The sequence below is a fragment of the Hyperoodon ampullatus genome, assembly GCF_949752795.1.
Source record: "Hyperoodon ampullatus genome assembly, chromosome: 18".
NCBI lineage: Eukaryota > Metazoa > Chordata > Mammalia > Artiodactyla > Ziphiidae > Hyperoodon > Hyperoodon ampullatus.
Window position 1 is genome coordinate 47,565,711 of NC_136931.1, and position 19,845 is coordinate 47,585,555.

General features: G+C 38.4%; 1 long non-coding RNA gene across 1 annotated transcript; it reads left to right on the forward strand.

Annotated features, from left to right (window-relative positions):
• Positions 1-732: 732 nt before the first annotated feature.
• On the forward strand, positions 733-19,011 carry LOC307066526. The gene is made up of 3 exons (XR_013811382.1): positions 733-750; positions 9,350-9,587; positions 18,916-19,011. It is a non-coding gene; the product is annotated as an uncharacterized lncRNA (long non-coding RNA).
• The last annotated feature ends 834 nt before the right edge of the window (positions 19,012-19,845 follow it).

A 19,845-nucleotide genomic window follows, 5' to 3' on the forward strand; every position in this document is an offset into this window, starting at 1 on the left:
CAAGTCAATATCTACAAATCAGTAGCCTTCAAATAGACAAACCACAGCCAGTTAGAAGGTATAATAGAAGAAAACCATTATTTACAAGAACAGTTTTTTTAAAAATTGAGGAATAAACTTAAGAAATGTGCAGAACTATTGGAAAAGAACTTTAAAATACTGCTAATGGGCATAACATAAGATGTGAACAAATATACAGTGTTTTTCAATAGGAAGACATCTTAAAGAAGTGTGTGCAAATTTAATGTAAGTAAATTTATTAATTTAATGTTATCCCAATAAAAGTATCCAGTTTTTTTTTTTGTTTTTTTTTTTGGATCTAGGTAAGCTGATTCTGCACTTCATATGGAAAAATAGACAAGCTAGAATAGCTAGTAAAACTCTGAAAAAGGAAAGCAGTTGGGGTGTGGGGAGGTGGGAGCCCAACATTAACATTTTACTTTTTTTTTTTTTTTTTTTTTTTGCTACTCCCCTGGGCTTTTGTTATGTTAGTTCCCCAACCAGGTATTGAACAGGCACCCTCAGCAGTGAAAGCGCGGAGTCCTAACCACTGGGCCACCAGGGAATTCCCCCAACAGTAACATTTTAAATCCTCAGAAATTAAAATAGTATTGGTATTAGCAGGAAGCAGGCCTATGAAGGGCAATTCAGCAGTATGTATAATAACTACAAATGTATTTTCTTTTTGACTTATTTTACAGATGGAAATTCATTCTTCAAATGTACCTGAATTTACATGAAGTTGTACAGGTACAAGGTTGTTCATTGCAGCAGTGTTTCACATAGGAAAAGATTAGAAACAATTCATGTCCATCAGTAGGAGATTGGTTCAATAAAATTATGATGTATGTATACAACAGAATAATTTGCAGCTCTATAAGAGAATGAAGAGGAAGCTTTCTGTATACTGACACTGAAATAACTCCAGAAATGTATTGTTAAGTGAAAAATGCAAAATGCAGAATGTATGGTATGCTTCTTTTGGAGTAAGAAGGGGGAGAGAGAAGAATATATACTTGTATTTGTTTCCTTTAAGAAACAAGATCCACAAGAAACCAGTAAGAGTGCCTATCTCTGTTGGGGGTAGAGGTACTGGCATAGATAGGGCAAGGGCACATGGCTTTCTATGTTTTGTTTTGTTTTTTCCCCTAACTGTATGAATTTAGTATATATTCAAAAGTCAAAGTAATTTTTTTTTTAAAGGAGGCCATAGGCCATAGAACCAGACTCTTTCCTCTGCCACTTTGTACCTTGGTGACCTTAGGCAGGTACTCCCTTGTGCCTCAGGTTCTCATCCAGTATTATAGAGAAAATAACAGTATCTGATTCACGGAGTAGTTGTGTAGATGGAGGAGTTCTAAAGAATAGTGCCTTATTACTTAGTAGTACTGGATAAACTTTAAGTAGTACTATTATTACTATCTACAGAATAATACTTCCTCAGAAATAATGCCATTTGCAGCAAGGTGAATGGGCCTGGAGATTATCATACTAAGTGAGGTTAAGTCAGACAGAGAAAGACAAATATATGATAGGCAGAATCTAAAAAAAATGATACAAATGAACTTATTTGCAAAGCAAACACTCAGAATGAATTTATGGTTACCAGAGGGAAAGAGTGTGTGTGTGTGGGGGGGGCGTAGATTGGGAATTTGGGATTGACATGTACACAGTACTATATTTAAAATAGATAACCAACAAGGACCTACTGTGTAGCACAGGGAACTCAGCTCAATATAATAACCTAAATGGGAAAAGAATTTGAAAAAGAGTGGATACTTGTGTGGGTGTAACTAAATCACTTTGCCGTACACCTGTAACTAGCACATCATTGTTAATCATCTGTATTCCAATATAAAATAAAACTTTTTAGAAAATTCAGAAAGGGACAAAAAATTTCCTCAGAAACAGTACATTCATTCTTACTGTTTCTGGTAAAAAATTCTGAAACATTCAGTTATGTAGATGCTCTTTTTTAATTTCCATGTTTAAGCATTTTTTTTTTTTTTTTTTTTTTTTTTTTCGGTACGCGGGCCTCTCACTGCTGTGGCCTCTCCCGTTGCGGAGCACAGGCTCCTGACGCGCAGGCTCAGCGGCCATGGCTCACGGGCCCAGCCGCTCCGCGGCATGTGGGATCTTCCCAGACCGGGGCACGAACCCGTGTCCCCTCCATCGGCAGGCGGACTCGCAACCACTGCGCCACCAGGGAAGCCCAGCATTTTTTTTTTTGACATTTTCTTTTGTAACTGGAATGAGGAAGTTAGAGTTCTTTGTTCAGGTTACATTCATCCTTAGAAATTCATCACTGCCTCCTTCATGAGATTTGATCTTTGATTTCTAAGATGGTTACTTCCTCATGGTTCTAATTCAGAGCCTCTGATGATGTTTTTTAAAAATCCTAATTGTGACCTGTTTTGGGTCAGACTACATCAGAGGTGATCTTCAAATTGCATAACATCAGGACAGAAATATATGACTGGTCCACCATTAGTGATTGTATTTTCCCCTTTATGACCAAAGTGTAATCTGTATGGTTTCATAATTTGGCACGGTACAAATGTCCATTCCCCATCAATCATTTAATGAATGGTTTTAACACCAATAAATAATCCTTAGCTGAATCAATAATTTCTTCAAGGTTGCAAAGTGATTTTCTAGTTTCTTCGTTTCTTTTACATTTATTTGATTGCTACCTCAAATTGTGTCAAATTTATCCTGGCTTTTTCTTTAAGCATCATTTTAAAGTTGTGCTCTGATAACTGCAGCTAGTTTTCTTTTTGATAGTCATATTATCACAGTTTTAGTCAGTGGACGTTCCTTCATGCTAACTCCTGTCTCATTTTAACTTGCCGCCATTTAACTTTGAAAGCTATCTTGCACTCCAGGCCCATCTTGTACCTTCCCTCCCAGACTTGGAATTAGCTATTTCTTCAAGGATCTCTGGTTCTTTTTACTGGAGAGTGGTATTGGAGACCAAGATCTGGGTGCTGGATGTTCGTTCTCCCCCCCATCCCCTCCAGGCCTCCCCTCCCCTCTTTCGGCTTCATTGGCTTCATTGCTGTGCGTGGGCTTTTTCCAGTTGCGGAGAGCGGGTGCCACTACTCGCCGTGCTGTGCGGGCTTCCCATCGCGGTGACCTCGCCTGTTGCAGAGCATGGACTCCAGGCGCATGGGCCTCAGTAGTTGTGGCGTGTGGGCTCAGCAGTTGTGGCTTGTGGCCTCCAGAGCGCAGGCTCAGTAGCTGTGGCGCACGGGCCCAGCCACTGTGCAGCATGTGGGATCCTCCCGTACCAGGAATCGAACCCATGTCCCCTGCACTGGCGGGCAGACCCAGGGAAGCTCCTGGATGTTACTTTATTGCTGCAGAGGTAATTGTTTCAAGGCCATTTCAGAGACGGAACTCCAGGCCCGTGATCCGTGGCCGCTGAGCCTACGCGTCCGGAGCCTGTGCTCCGCAACGGGAGGGGCCACAGCGGTGAGGGGCCCGCGTACCGCAAAAAAAAAAAAAAAAGGTTTCAAAAATAACAATGTTGATAGTAGTAACCGTAAACATACTGTATCATGTGAAAATTTTCTTTGTAGCTATTTTTGTCCTTAGAATGCATCCCTCGAAAGATGTGTAGTCAAAGTTCTCAGTTCTAAAGTCATTTGAAATAAATCCTTTCTTTGAGGAATTATGTTACCAAGTTAATGTACAGTTGAGTTCATTTGTTTCAGTTTGTTTTCAAGTTCAGGGATTGCGTTTTTAAAAAATGAATTTGATCATATAAAAAGTAAACAGTGCATTTCTGTGATTCAAGAAAAACTATATCTCATAGAGATATCTCATTCTGCTCCCCTCCCTATCACATTCTTCTCTGTCCCAGTTAAATATAGTTTGTATTTTTGTTTCTTTATCCTTCAAGTAGATTTTTTTTGTTTGTTGGGCCATTAGTGTATGTTTATTCTTCCCTCCTATCCCCCACTGTCCTTACGTAAAAAATGTACATCTGTGTTTCTCACTTTCTTCACTTAACAATATGTCCTGGAGATATCCTTTATTAATCGTTATATATATATTTTTCTTTTTAACTGCCTTATAAATAAGATGCCATTGTGTGCGTGTACCGTAGTTGATTCTGCTCTTGGACATTTGGGTTGTTTCCAATCTTTTGCTGTTACTGCAGTAATGAATAATATTTCATCTGTGTCATTTTGTATTTATGCAAGATTATCTCCAAAGTAGATTGCTACAAGTAGAATTGCACATAGGGCTAAGTACTTTCATTTCCATTAGCAATCTACAAGAACACCTTTCCTCCTAGAACCTTATCATCACAATGTAGAGTTGAATATTTTTTTTTGCCAAAGGAATGAGTGAAAATTGGTATCTCAGTGTAGGTTTAATTTACATCTCTATTATAGGTGAGGTTGAGTATCTTCCATATGTTTAAGGGCCACGTGTACTTATCTGGGGACTCTGTTCATATCCTTTTCCTCCTTTTACTATAGGGTGTCTCTTTCTTCTAGGAGCTGTTAAATTACATTAGAAAGGTTAGCCCTATGTGAAATGAGTTGCAGTTTTTTTTCCAAGTTTTAAATTTGTGTTTTGATATTGTTCACAGTGGTTTGTTTTTTTAAACCATGTGGAATCAGGAAGTTTTTATTTTTATGTAATAGATTTATCAGTCTTTCCATTTATGGTCATAGAAAGCCTTTCCCACTCCAAGTTTCACCTATACTTTCAAATCCTTAAAAGATTATAATTTCTATGGGTTTTCATATCCTCGTGTATGATATTTAGGTTTGCATCCAGGTTTATGTTTTTCCAATAGGCTACCCAGTTCTTCCAACACCATTTATTAAAAGGCCTTAACTCTACTATTTTAAGATTCCATTTTGATCATATACTAAATTCTCATGTTTTTGGTCTATTTCTGGACTTTATATTCTCATCCATCTTCCAGCCTATATTCGTGTACCAGTATTTATCTTTTTAGTATGGATGCTTTATAATTTTGTTTTAATATGTATTATAGCTACTCTTCTCTTACTACTTGTTTTTTTCAGTTTCCTAATTCTTGTTTATTTTTCTGTGTAAACTTTAGAATCAGCTTGTCTAGTTCTAGAAAAAAACTTACGGATATTGCATTAAATTTTGTAAAATAATTTAGTGAAAGGGACATTAGATCTTTATAATGTTAAATATTCTTGTCCATGTACATGATATTTGTTGTATATGTTCCATTTTACTTTTGGGTCTTCTAGAGAGGTTTTTTGTTTGTTTGTTTGTTTTTGTTTTTTTTGCGGTACGCGGGCCTCTCACTGTTGTGGCCTCTCCCCTTGCAGAGCACAGGCTCTGGACGCGCAGGCTCAGCAGCCATGGCTCACGGGCCTAGGTGCTCCGCAGCATGTGGCATCTTCCCAGACCGGGGCACGAACCTGTGTCCCCTGCATCGGCAGGCGGACTCTCAACCACTGTGCCACCAGGGAAGCCCTAGAGTGTTTTAATATTTTCTTCATATAGGTTTTAGACACTTTTTACTAAGTTTATTTCTAGGTACTTTATCTTTTATATTGCTGTTATGAATGGAGTCATTGTGCTATATATAAAGCTTGTTGATTTCTTTTATATATATATATATATATATATATAAATTTATTTATTTATTTATTTATTTATGGCTGTGTTGGGTCTTCGTTACTGTTTGCGGGCTTTCTGTAGTAGCGGTGCGCGGGCTTCTCATTGCGGTGGCTTCTCTTGTTGTGGAGCGTGGCCTCTAGGCGCGTGGGCTTCAGTAGTTGTGGCACGCAGGCTCTAGAGCACAGGCTCAGTAGTTGTGGTGCACGGGCTTAGTTGCTCCGTGGCATGTGGGATCTTCCCGGACCAGGGTTCAAACCCGTGTCCCCTGCATTGGCAGGCAGATTCTTAACCACTGCACCACTAGGGAAGTCCCAAAGTTTGTTGATTTCTATACGTTAATTTTATTCCCTGCTTAACTTACTGAATTATTGTTTTTAATTATATTTTAAAATGAGGCAGTGGGCATCCTTATCTTTATTTAGAGTTTAATAGAAATGCCTTCAATATTTTTGCATTAGATAAGATGCTGGCTTTCGTGGTCAGATATAGATTATGATTACCTATATATGTATAAATTACCCATGCTGCCTGGGTCTCTGGGGATGTGAGTAGAAACAAAAAGTTTAAGGCTGAGACCACTGCTATGCCTCAGATACAACAACCAGGAAAGATCACATTAATCAAGGAAATAAAAATCCCTCTAAACTCTGATAGCTGCAGTCTTTACAAAAGTCAAATATAACAAAAATAAGATGTCCACTCCTGTTTTCTTTCCATTTCCTCCTTTTGGGTGACCATTTCTTAAATCAGTTTCTCCATTTATCTTTTGTGTTCTTTTTATAGCTTTGCTTGCTTCTTAAAGTTTTTATGTCTTTTTAAAAAAATTTGTTACATTGTGTTTCATTTTTTATCTACTTGTGGCAGTAATTTTCAGGTGAGTTTAACTGTTGGAAAATTATGCTGTTCATTGCCACTGTTTTCTTTAAAGCATCCTTGTATGGACACAGACAAAATATTTTGTGTTTCTCATGTTTGTATGAGGTAGATATTCATAGACGAGTACCAGGAAAAAGGAAACATAGTAGCATTCTATACTTCAAAGCTCATGTGCCTCTTCTAGTGTTTAAAAGCAGAGGGCTTCCACACCTTCTCTGGCTAGATGACTCTAACCTGATTGAGGCAGATTTTATCTCCATCTCTCTGTTTCCCATAAATCTTCATAGTACTTGCCTTCCAGGATGATGCATTTGCTTTTTTTTAAAAATATATAAATTTATTTATTATTTTATTTTTGGCTGTGTTGGGTCTTCGTTGCTGTGCATGGGCTTTCTCTAGTTGTGGTGAGCGAGGGCTACTCTTTGTTGCGGTGTGCAGGCTTCTCACTGTGGTGGCTTCTCGTTGCGGAGCAAGGGCTCTAGGCACACAGGCTTCAGTAGTTGTGAGCGGGCTCTAGAGCGCAGGCTCAGTAGTTGTGGCGCATGGGCTTAGTTGCTCTGCAGCATGTGGGATCTTCCTGGACCAGGGCTCGAACCCATGTCCTCTGCATTGGCAGGAGGATTCTCAACCACTGTACCAGCAGGGAAGCCCCCAAGTACTTTCTAAGACTGCTCTTTCTGCTTCCCCTGCAGTCTCTTTCTGTTTAATCTAGGTCTTGCTTTCATTAGTTCAGTCTTAGAGTAAGGTCTACTCGTTCTGTAAGGAAATACTACCTGCAGATTTCTGAACTCCTTAAGTCCTGAGAATCTCCCTCAGCATTTTGAGTTCTTCCTAGGCTTCTTTGTAACTTCTTTAGGCCTCCTGTTTGGGTTTCCCTTTGGCAGAGGTATATGGAGTTTGGGGGTTTGTCTTTTCTTTTGTGGCTAGTCTTGTTGTTCGTAATTAGACTTCATTACAACAGTTCTCACTCAGGGTGAATCCCTCATTCTGAGAATGAATATTTGCTAGTTATTTCTGAGATCTGTTACCTCAAAGACTTCTCGCCATTATCTACTCTTCCTTTTTTCTTTTTTCTTTTTTTTTTTTTTGCGGTACGCGGGCTTCTCACTGTTGTGGCCTCTCCCGTCGTGGAGCACAGGCTCCAGACGTGCAGGCTCAGCGGCCATGGCTCACGGGCCTAGCCGCTCTGCAGCATGTGGGGTCTTCCCAGACCGGGGCACGAACCCGTGTCCCCTGCATCGGCAGGCAGACTCTCAACCACTGCGCCACCAGGGAAGCCCTATCTAGTCTTTCTTGCTACACCTATTACATTATTGTGGTTCCTGTACCACTTTGGCTATTTTGGGTTTTTGGGCCGCACTTACAAATAATTTAGAGTTAACATAAATTCTCTCTATTAGTTTCACTACAGATGTAGTGTATGGATTAGCTTCTTGCCCCCTTGTCCCACCCTCCCCATTACCCCATTATTCTTGATATTTTATATGGTTTTCAGGAAGAGTATTTGAAAGATTGAAACTAAACAGCCACCATGCTCCTCTGAAACCTTTCCTTGTGTCCTTGACCTTTGGTGTTCCTAGGATTCCATTCTTGACCATCTTCACAAACTGTGTATGTTCTCTGTAAGCAGTCACAGTAGTATTCCACCTGTCTTCAACAGCAGTGATATTCTGACAACTGACAAATTCCCATTTCCATTCTAGGCTGTTCTGAGCTCCTAATTTATATATGCAGTTGTGTAATGGATATACTTGCCTGCATGATCCTCAGAAACCTGACACTCTGAATGTCCAGAAGATCAAACTTGATCTCCTTTTGCAGGCTGTTTCTAGGCAACTCGCCCTCTCATGTTTATCTCTGTGTACATTACTGTTTAAAGCAGGCTCTAAGCCTTCCATCTGCCACACCCCAGTACAAGCTGGTGACCAAGCTTTTTCAACACACATAGTAGATAGAGTGTATAAGTAGTAACTTAGGATTTTGCTTTTTTTTTTTTTTAATGATTTCAACTTTATAGAAAAGTTGCATGTACCCTTTCTAGAGAAGGGTACAGAGAAGTCCCATATACCCTTTACCCAAATTCACCAATCATTTACTCTTTTATTGCTTTATTTTTCCTTCTCTTATTCTCCAAATACGTGTGTACATTTTTTTTCTGAACTATTTGAGACTAAGTTGTATACATGCTCCCTTTATCTGCAAATACTTCAGCATAAATTTTCTAAGAACCAGGACATTCTTATACATAACCATGGTACAGTAATCAAAATCAGAAAATGTAATGCTAATACTATTGTTTAGTTCAAAATCCCTATTCAAATTTTGTCCATTGTCCCAATAATGTTCTTTAAAACATTTTTTTGAATGTGTGGATGAACATATATTTACAGGACATTTTGAGTATATAGTTTCTTTCAGAGTATATTGCTAACAAAGTAAATATTAGGACTCCAGGAAAACTTCAGTTTTTATTCCTGAATACTGTCAAGAACAACTTTATCCATGTGGGTTAGTTCTGTTAGGTGTATGTTGTTATAGTCATAGATATGAGTATTGAATTTCATCCAGGAATAAGGGCCACAGTTAAAATCCACTTAGGAGCCTACATAGGAATGTGGTGCTAGAGAACAGTAGCAGCCAGTCATGTAAGGTATGAATAGCTTTTCCTACATAGGTCAAATTTTCAAAATACATTCCCTCTTTCTTCCTCCATTTCTGGATGTGTGGAGCCTTAAAAGGTTTAATGAGTGTATGGCTGTGAAATTCAGGACCCAAATAGTCCCTTTGCTCATATAGTTGTGTGTGCTTTAATCTCTAAGACAAAAAGTCATTACTTTGTTCTTTTTAACAGGGTCGCTTCCTTGTGCATTCCCGGAGACTGCACCTTCCTCATCCTTCAGAAGGCCAGGAGGCCCCAGGGCTCAGCCTGAGTTCTAGGACAGAACTTTGGCTCCAGCATTAACATTCTAGTGCTGTGTCATTTCCCCAATAGCAGGTTATAAGCTGTCCAAGCTGTATGTGATCCTGTGTTGAAGCAAGAAGACGAACTCTGGATGGTGGAGAAAGAAGTATAAAGGAAATTTGTCCAGGTGAGTGCATCACAACCAGGCAGGTCACAGTTGTTCAGTCAGCATTGCCCCCTCTGAAATGCTTTTAAGGATGTTTTCATACAGGCCCCAGTCTTAGAGTATCACTTGATATGAATTCTTGAGAAACCTGAAGGACATTTCCAGTCATTTTTCCTTTTAGTAGTCTACTCCTTTAATCAGAGGCTAGAGGACCAGGTTCCCCTCTTACCTTCATTCTGCATGTCAGCACTTTGCACTTCATTTGTACTGCCTCTGTGTGATTGTCCTCTCTTTCACGATGCCCTCAGTCTCATATCCCCTGATGTGTATAGACTCCTTTGTGCATTCTTTTATATGTCTTAAGTCTTTATATATTATCTGATATTTAGGTTCCTTTTTATTACTTGCCAATTTCTCTCATTCTTTCAGTGGTTAAATGCCTCAGCATTATATTTTACATCTGTAATCACACTTCCTGTTGTCTTCTTATCCAACGCCCCCATTATACATCAACAAACTCCTGCCTCCCTCCCTTCTGCCCCCATGTACCTCTTTCAGAAGTTTTTGCCTAAGAAGTCAATTCTGCCTGTCTGCTGTGTGTGTGTGTATGGATGTATGAGTCTGTATTTGTTTTTTAATGTAATACGTGAATTTGTAAAAATTTTTGAACATCAGGTATACAGTGAAAAAGTCTGCTGTTCTGACCCTGAGTCCTGTAGTTCTTTTTCAAAGATGCAGTCACTTTTAAGAGTTTCACATGTATCCTTCAGGTAGTCTACGAATAAACCAGCATATATTATGTATCTGTGCTGCAAATATGAATATACATAAGCCCTCAGTTTTCCTTTTCATGTAAATGGTGGCATGTATTCTATTGTGTACATAGTTTTCTTTTTTTCTCTATCAACATTTAATTTGTTTAACCTATCTCGTACTAATGGACATTTAGGTTGTTTCCAGGCTTATGCAATTGAAGATGCAAGTGCATATACTTGTTTATATTGCTTTGCAGAGATTTGCAGATATAGTTACATCATAATTTACTCTAAGTGGAAGTGCTGGGTCAAAGTTATGTTTTTTTATAGATTTGATAGAAATAGGCACATTGTTCTCAAGAGAAGTAAACCAGTTTACATTTCTACCAACATAGTATATTCGTATATTCAATAAGTATTTACTGAATGATTTGTATTTGGCACCAGTTCAGTTACTAGGGAAAGTCAGTGATCAAAGCAGTCAAAAATTCCTCCTTTTTTTTTTTTTTTTTTTTGTGGTATGCGGGCCTCTCAACTGTTGTGGACTCTCCCGTTGCGGAGCTTAGGCCCCAGACGCGCAGGCTCAGTGGCCATGGCTCACGGGCCCAGCCGCTCCGCGGCATGTGGGATCTTCCCGGAACAGGGCACGAACCCATGTCCCCTGCATCGGCAGGCGGACTCTCAACCACTGCGCCACCAGGGAAGCCCAAAAATTCCTCCTTCTTGAGGTCTATATTCTAATTGGGGAAGACAGACTATGAATAAATAGGTAAAAGATATATTCTGTTAGTTGGTGGTGAGTCCTATGCAGAAGAGTAAAGCAAGGAAAACTGGCATAGAGAGGGCCAGTTGGGGGGTTATAATTTTAAATAAGTTGGTCAGGGAAAGGTCTCATTAAGAGGATGGCATTTAAGAGTATGAGAGTGGGGCGTGCAGTATTTGGTGGAAGAGCATTCAGCCAAAAGGAACAAAAAAGTCTTAAAAACCCTGAGGCTGAAGCGTGCTGTTCAAGAAATAATGATCAGGGCAGTGGGCTGGAGCAGAGTGAAGAAATAAGAATAGGTTTGGTTAGGTTAACAGGCCAAATCACAGACTTTGGCCTTTATTCTGAGTGATTTTGGGAGACCATCAAAGGGTTTTGAGGTAAATCACCAAATTGTATGAAGCCAGTAGTCAAGCAATAAATATTGTTAAATACCATAATTCAATTATCCCTTGTGGCTCAAGCCACCATTAGATGCTTTGCAAGTTGGCAAGGTATCAAAGCTGAGTGTATTCAAGTTTGCTGACATACATGGAGGAAGAGTCACTCTACTCCTCTCTGCGTAATATCCATTCTCTAAACATTGGTTCTTCTCTCCTTGTCAGATAGAACTGCTTTCCTTTTTTTTTTTCTTCCCCCTGCTCCTCCCAGGCATGTGAACCTGAAGGAATTCTGGGTTCTTTTTTTTAATATTTATTTATTTGGTTGTGCCAGTTCTTATTTGTGGCTTGATAGCTCCTTAGTTGTGGCTCACCGGCTCCTTAGTTGCAGCTAGTGTCCTTCTTAGTTGTGGCACTGCTCGTGAGCTCCTTAGTTGGCAGCTTGCCGGCTCTTTAGTTGTGGCATGTGAACTCTTAGTTGTGGCATGCATGTGGGATCTAGTTCCCTGACCAGGGATATCGAACCCAGGCCCCCTGCGTTGGGAGCTTGGAGTCTTAACTACTGCACCACCAGGGACGTCCCAGAACTGCTTTCCTTTAAAAGCCTGTTAGGATAATTGAGATTGTAATGTGCTCTACCACCAAAAAAAAATATTCTAATAAAAATGAAATATTTGGGGAAAAAAGCAGGGGGGGTTGAGGTGAGGAGTGAAAAGATCAGAATTACAGTTTGGCTGCTATAAAGAAAACATGGTAGAGGGGATTAATGGGAGGCTATTGCAGTAATCTAGGTAGTAATTGTACTTAGTGAGACACATAGTCAGATTCTTAAGATATTTTAAAGAAACAGCTGACAAGATTGACTTATTTTATGTTGGTTATGAGAGAAAGAGGAGTTGTGTGACTCTTTAACTAGAAGAGGATGAGTTACCATTTACTGAGATAGGAAGACTTTAGGAATTTGGGGAGATAGATCAAGAGTTTTCTTTTGGACTCGTTAATTGTGACATATCTACTGGTCCATCATCTAAGTGCATATTCAGGTAGAGAGTTGGATGCACAAGTCAGGAATTTAGGGAGATAGAAACTTGTGATGACTTCTGTTTTGCTGTACTAATAAGCTGCTTTATTCAGTGATGGTGTCTCTGCATTTCCTTGCTCAGTCTTAACTTTTCTTACCACCCAGGGATGCCAGTGTGTCCACCAAGTCTCCTGCATCCAGCCTACATTCCTGGATTCTGTTGTTAGAAACAAGGAGGTGGTGATAATGGCCCTTGAAGCTGTGCCTTTTGTTTTTGGAGAGCATTGTGCATGAGAGCTCTTCCTAAAAACAGCAATGGCAGCTGCCCACTCATATCCTTTGTCATAAGACATTAGAATTATAGCTACTTGCTACTCTTATCAACAATGCAGTTTTCCCTTTTTTTTCCTCTTTATCTTTCTCCTTCACAGGCATAAAGTGAGCAGAGATGTCTTTATCATTTTAGAAGAAAACATCTGTTTATGTTATGTTTTGAGTCCCTCCTCTAGGAATTCTCTCCCACTTCAGCTTGATTGGTGCTTTGATGGCCTGAGATGTTGCTTTTTCTGTCTTAAGTGTTTCCTTATCTTTTGCGCCCTCCCCCCCATCCTCTTACTGGAGGTGGCTTCTGGAACTTTGCATTCTCCCTTTCCTCCTTCCCTTTATAAACTGATTCCTAGAAAGTGACTCATTCATTCTGAAGTTAGAAGTAACTCTTTCTATAAATATCAATTTTTATTTTGGCACCTCCAGCCTTTTTGTCTTGCCCACCATAATTTTACCTGTTTACGGGATAAACAGCTGTCCAATTGACTTCATTTTCATTGTGTCAGACCGTGAAATCATTAATATCCTACCCAAATTAGAGATTTCAGCTCATTATTTCAGGTCCAGACGTTACTTCAAACCATTTTCAAATTAGGTCTGGATTATTTCTTTTCTTATGGTCCTTGTGATATGGTCAGTCAAACCTTTTAAAAGATATACTTTGCTCTAATCAAGAGAGGGCATATTAACCATGTGAATATAAATGTGAACATATTTCTTTCTATAAAATTATTTGAATCTTGGCCTTTGATTATGAAATACCCTACCTATTCAGTTCCTGCTTACTTAAACCTGTTACTTTTTTGATCTCCCCTCTGATTGTCCATCCTGCTTCACATTTTCCACAGAAATTCAAAAGTCCTTAGTAAATACCATCTTACGTGTTTTTTTGTTTTTATGTCTAGATATCTTATGAATTTGTTGAAAGGAAGGCCCATGTTTTATATTTTATGTTTGCAGTTTTGATTACACATGTGGTACCTTGTTAAATAATCTGAATTATTATTGTGGAAAGTTTGTTTTTTTAATCAATTCTTAACATCTTCAAACACCATAAAACACTGAAAGAAGAGTACAGTGATCTCCTCTATACCCACCACACAGATTCATTAGTTAGTATTTTGCCATGTTTGATGTATCTGTATCCCAGTGCATGTGTATTGTGTGCACTACAGCACACAAACAGCATGACATTTCACTCCTAAAAAATTAAGTAAGCATTTTCTAAAAATACTGGCATCCCTCTATATAACAAAAATACTGTTATCACACCTTAGATGATTAGTCATAATGTGCTAATATTGTGTAATAGTCCATATTCAGATTCCCCAGTTACCTCCAAAATACTTTCTATAGCTTTTTTCTTTTTTTTTTGGCCTCTTCGAGCCTTGCGAGGTCTCAGTTCCCTGACCAGGGATTGAACCCAGGCCACAGCGGTGAAAGCGCCAGATCCTAACCACTAGACGACCAGGGAGCTCCCTCTATAGCTTTTTTTTAAATACCAGAATCCAGTCAAGGTTTAAACTTTGGTTTGGTTGTTGTCTTTTTAGTCTTTAAACTCTAAACTGTCCTCCCCTCCTTTTTTCCCCCTTGGTAATGCCCCCTATATTTAAAAAAATACTTGCTATCAGCCATCCAAAGAAAAGAGTGGAGCTGTTACTGCAATCCAGCATCTCAGATTATAGTTAGCATGTTAAGACTTAGCTACATACAAATTTGGGTTTAAAAATATTTCATATGAAACACTTATTTTAAGAAAAGTGAATGCGATTAGTAGTTAAGGGAAAGATGTTTAGAAGTAAGAGACAAGATTGGAGAAGTCTTTTTAAGAGCATGTTACTGGAGCTGCTTCCAGGAGGTGCTGTGAATTCTAAGAAGTGTAAAAAATAGGAGGGGATCAGGCTAAGCCAAAGGATATAAGGAACATAATATGTGTAATTGTGACTCACTGATTGCATATTTAACATGCTTGGCAGGCTTTTCCTCAGGGCCTCTGAACTTACTTAACTACTGCTTAGAATGCTCTTCCTCCAGATCACTCTTTCTTCCTTCATGTCTTGAATCTTGCCTTCTCAGAGGCCGCTCCATCTGAAATTGAAACTCTATCCTTTCCCTAATTTTATCCCATAGCACTTAAAACTTGTTAACAAACCATCTCCTTCATTTGTTTATTATTTGTCTCTGTCCACTAGAATGTAAACTTGATGGGTGCAGAAAATTTTGTCTGTTTTGTTCAGTACTGTTTATCCCTGGAGCTTAGAACTGTGCCAGGCACATAGTGAGGAAAGAAGAAGGTATTTGTGGAATGAATAATGAGAAATGTTTTGAGCATCAGGTTCTCAAAGTTTTTTGGTCTTGGGAACTCTTCACATTTTTTTTTTTCCTTTTTCTTACATAACAGCTTTATTAAGATATAATTCAGCTAACCAGATCTACCCTTTTAGGGTATACAGTTCAGTAGTTTTTCGTATATTCACAAAGTCATGCAGTCATCACCGTTATCACATTTTCATCACCACAGAAGGAAACCCAGTACCCAATAGCAATAAAATTTACAGTCCTAAAACTTGAGGACCCGCAAAGAGCTTTGGTTTATTATGTGGACTTTTGTGATGTTTACTTTATTTAACAAAAAATTGAAACTTTTAGAAACATTTATTAATTAAAAAAAGCCCCATTGCATATAAACTTTAAGTTTCTTAATAAAAATAACAATCTTCCAAAATAAAAAAATTTAGTGAGAAGAGTGGCATTGTTTTGCATGTTTGTAAATATCTTTATTGTCTGGCTTAATAGGAGATAGCAGAATGTGCTATTGTAACCTGTTGTTTTGGTTGAAGTATATTAAAAAATTGTGGCTTCACACAGATGTAGTTAGAAAAGGGAGAAGTATTTTAGTAGCCTTTTCAGATAATTGTGAATATTCTTTGGTACTATACCAACACTTGACAAGTGATCTTTTTTTTTAAGATTAGCCATAATGTGAAATTTGAAACACATTTTTTTGTTCTCTTACATAAAATCCATTGGTTTGTCTTAAACTTTGAATGGATCTCTTACCTATGCATGATTTTGTAATATCATGCATTTGTCTGTTGAATTATGGAGATCTTTAAAATGTTGACGTATCTCATTATACAATATCAAAACATCACAGTTTGTTAACATCACCAGTCCCATTAGAAAAGTTTTTTAAGTATTGGGAAGCTATCAGTCTCATGGTGGAGGATTTGTGGTTTTCCAAAATGCTAATTTTTGTTTGAAAACTTGAATTCTGTCATTGGCAACACATACTGTCAGTTGTTTTCCTTGAGATGATGTTTTACTTTGTTCTGTCTGAAGGAACTTCCTGGCAAACAATACCCAAGGCTTAATAACCATAGTTTTTAAGGCATTTATTAATTTATTTAAAGCAAATTAGTGGTGCTCCATAAAAGAAAGTAAAAAATGGTGCTTCATGAGAAAAGTGGCTAGGTTTAGCTCACAACTTAGATGATTTGCCCGAGTGCTTTTCCTTGTTTGGTTTCCTATATTTAGCACAGACTCCCTTGGACTTTCTTCAGAATAGTTCAAAGCCCTCTCAATACTTGTTTCCACATGGTCAAATGCACTGGGAAATCTCCTTCCATTTTTCCCCTTAGAGATATTACTTCTAGCATTTTTGTCCTCCTGCTTCAGTCTAGACTGGCTGTACTCTGACTTGATAGTCAGCTCTTACCTTATAGCTTTTCATCACCATTATCATAGAAATTTTCTTCACTTTTTCCCCTATGCATCCCCTTTTTTTTGGATTCTATATCTGTTGCCTTCTCTGTCTACTAATTTTGGTGGAACACATCTTCTAGTACCATCCTGGGAGAAAAGGTGCATTTTTGGGTATTTGCGTATCTGAAAAATGGATTTATTTGACTGTCTTATTAGATTGATAAGCTAAGCTTAAAATTTTTCTCTCAGAATTTTCTCTCTAGCTTCCTGTCTTTCTATTGGGAAATTTTATTCTGATTCCTTTTTCTTTGAATGATATATGTTCTTTTTTCTGAAAGCATTTATGGCCTCTTTCCTGTTTTGAAATGTCACAGTGATGTGTCTAGGTATGCATCTTTATTATTCATTGTGTGGGGTACCAAGTGGGCCTTTTAAGAATTCTAGAGAGGACTTCCCTGGAGGTCCAGTGGTTGAGACTCTGCACTTCCACCGCAGGGCACAAAGTTTCGATATTTGGTCGGGGAACTAAGATTCTACATGCCGTGTGGTGTAGCCCAAAAAAAAAAAAAGGAAAGAAAGAAAAAAAAGAGGGGAAAAAAGAAGTCTCGAGAGGGGATTCCTTGGCATTCCAGTGGTTAGGACTCTGCACTTTCACTGCTTGGGGCCGGGTTGGATGCCTGGTTTTAGGGAACTAAGATCCTGCAAGCCGAGGCGTGCCCCCCCCCAAAAAACAAACAAACAAAACTTCTACTAGGAAATGACACTTGTCACCTGTGCTCATATTAACAGTATGACCCCTCTGCGCTTAGGAGGAGACACTGTTATTGGTGAATGGTAATACAGTCTACCACCTTCCCCCTCACCACCCCCTCAACCCCAGTCTTAATTTGTAAGGGAACTTTTTCTTTCTGCTTCTTGCTTACAGAATCCTGTTATTGTTTCACTGATAAGATATCTTCTCATAACTGTGATTGGTTTTTAAGGTTTTGTTGTTTGTTGTGCCTTACCTTTATTTCCTTAGACTTTCTTTTTTCTCTCAATGTTATCTGTCATGTTAGTGGGGTTCCTCTAATGTGTGTGGAACACCGGCTGCACAGTCATACTTAAGAGTGATTCACTAAAACGTAAGCTCTTTCGTGCCTGGGTGCTTCTAGCCATTTGGTAGGCTTTAGTGGATGAAAAATAGAATGCCTCATGGGCTCAGGGTCTCCTCCTGCAGAAGCGTTATACTGCCTTACTCTCATGAACTCAGGTGTGCCCAGGTACTTTGTTTCAGCAAAAAAAAAAAAAAAAAAAAATGAGTACAAGCAACAAGTATCATCTTATATGGTGGGCATCCTGTTTAAGTTTTTCACTGGCCTTTCATTTTGTCCAGAAAAGGGTCCTTTCATATCCTGCTCACAGGTTGCCAACATTTTTTGGCATCAGCTGCATAATGGAACTGGAGGTTTCACCATATTACATATAGATCCCATTGATTTCAGTATAGCACCTGTCATCTCATTTGTTGAGTGTCCCTGAGACTAGAGCTACTCTGATTAAATTTCTGCAAAGAATAACTTCCATTTCTTACAGAGGAGTGGTCCTTTGTCCTCCTGACTGACAGTAGAGGTCCAGCTGCAACTCACACAATCTTTTTTTTTTTTTTTTTTACCCAGCAATCATCCTTCATTCCTTCTTCTGAGATACTTGATTTCCCTTCATTTCCTGAATCTTTCTGATATTTTGTGGCACAAATTGGCTTGCTTGACATTGGCATCCTCTTCTGGAATACCTTTATGTTATTCGAACTTCCGTAGCTCTTCTGTGTGTTGAAAATCTTCCATGTACTTTATGTTATCAAAAATTTTGTTAATACCTGTGTGTATTGATGTCTCCTATCATATTCTTTTTTCTTGTGAGTTTGTACCATTTTCCCTTTTGTCATTTTAATGGAGTTTTAGAAGGAAGCAGTTGATTTTTCCTTTTTCCATTTCTTAGGAATCCCAGGTAGACTTTCTTAATTTTATGTGGTCATCTCTTTATCCTGTTTGTAAATTCCTCATTTTTTGTTACATTCAATTTGCTGGATTATGAAATAAGAAAGATCATTTTTCAAGAATAATCTAAGCTTTATGTACATATGAATGTTAATTTTCAACCAGGGGTCCTCTATAAAGGTTTCCTTCTCAAAATTTAGTTGGAGACATTGGTCATGAGGATTCTTTCATACTGTTGAGGTGGGCTACCCAAGTTCATCCCCAAAAGCACAATCTGAAATTTTATTATTAATAATGGGAAAATTCATAAATAATGATGATAACATAAAGCTAGCATTTATTGAGTGCTTACCATGTGCCAGCCACAGTTCTAAGCACATTGACTCCTTTAAATGATGATTCTTTGTACTCCATTTTAGAAGAAGCCTGAGAAGATGATGAGCAGATAGAGAGGCAACAAGACTTGGGAGGCAAGTTGCATCCAGCTCCAATAAAGTACAGACTGAGGAAAAAAGCAGTGAATATAAGAAAATTGGAAAAATACTTCCTCTGATCTCAAACCTTATATCTTTTAAGGCAACACCTTTTCAACTTAACCTAGAAAGAGTTTGAAACACAATTTAGACTTAGTTGTGTAGGAAAGAATCATCAATTAGTTTGGAAATCCTGCCACAGCTTACTACTTGTGGTAATAACCCCCTTTAGGTGTAAATCAGTGTGGAAATGCCTTCATTTAAAAAATTTTGAACCCCATATGATATCAGAGCATTCATACTGGAGAGAAAACCTATGAATTTACTGAATGTGGTAAACTTTCACTCACATATTGCACCTCATAAATGTAGAAGTCAGGCTGGAGAGAAACCCTGTGCTTCTAAGGAATATTGAAAAGCCTTTAGCTAGATAACAAATCTCATTGAGTAGAAGAAAATTCATACTGGAGAGAAACCAGTGAATGTAACAAAACTTCATTTGACTATTAGAAAATTTAGAGTTGAAGAGAAAGCTTTGAAGGTACTAAGTATGATAAAGTTTTCTCTTGAACCTTATCTCTTACTCTGCATTTGAAAGGTCATACACAGAGAAGCCCTACAAATGTAAGAAATGTGGAAATACCTTCACCTAAAAGTAAATTCTCATTCATCAAAAAATTCATACTGGAGAGAAATCTTGTGAATGTGGGAAAGCTTCCATTCAGATGTCACACCTCAGTCAGCAGAGAATTTGTAGTGGGGAAAACCCCTTTGCCTGTAAGGTATGTGGGAAAGTCTTCAGCCACAAATCAACTCTCACTGAGCATGAGCATTTTCATAATAGAGAGAAGCCTTTTGAATGTAATGAATGTGGAA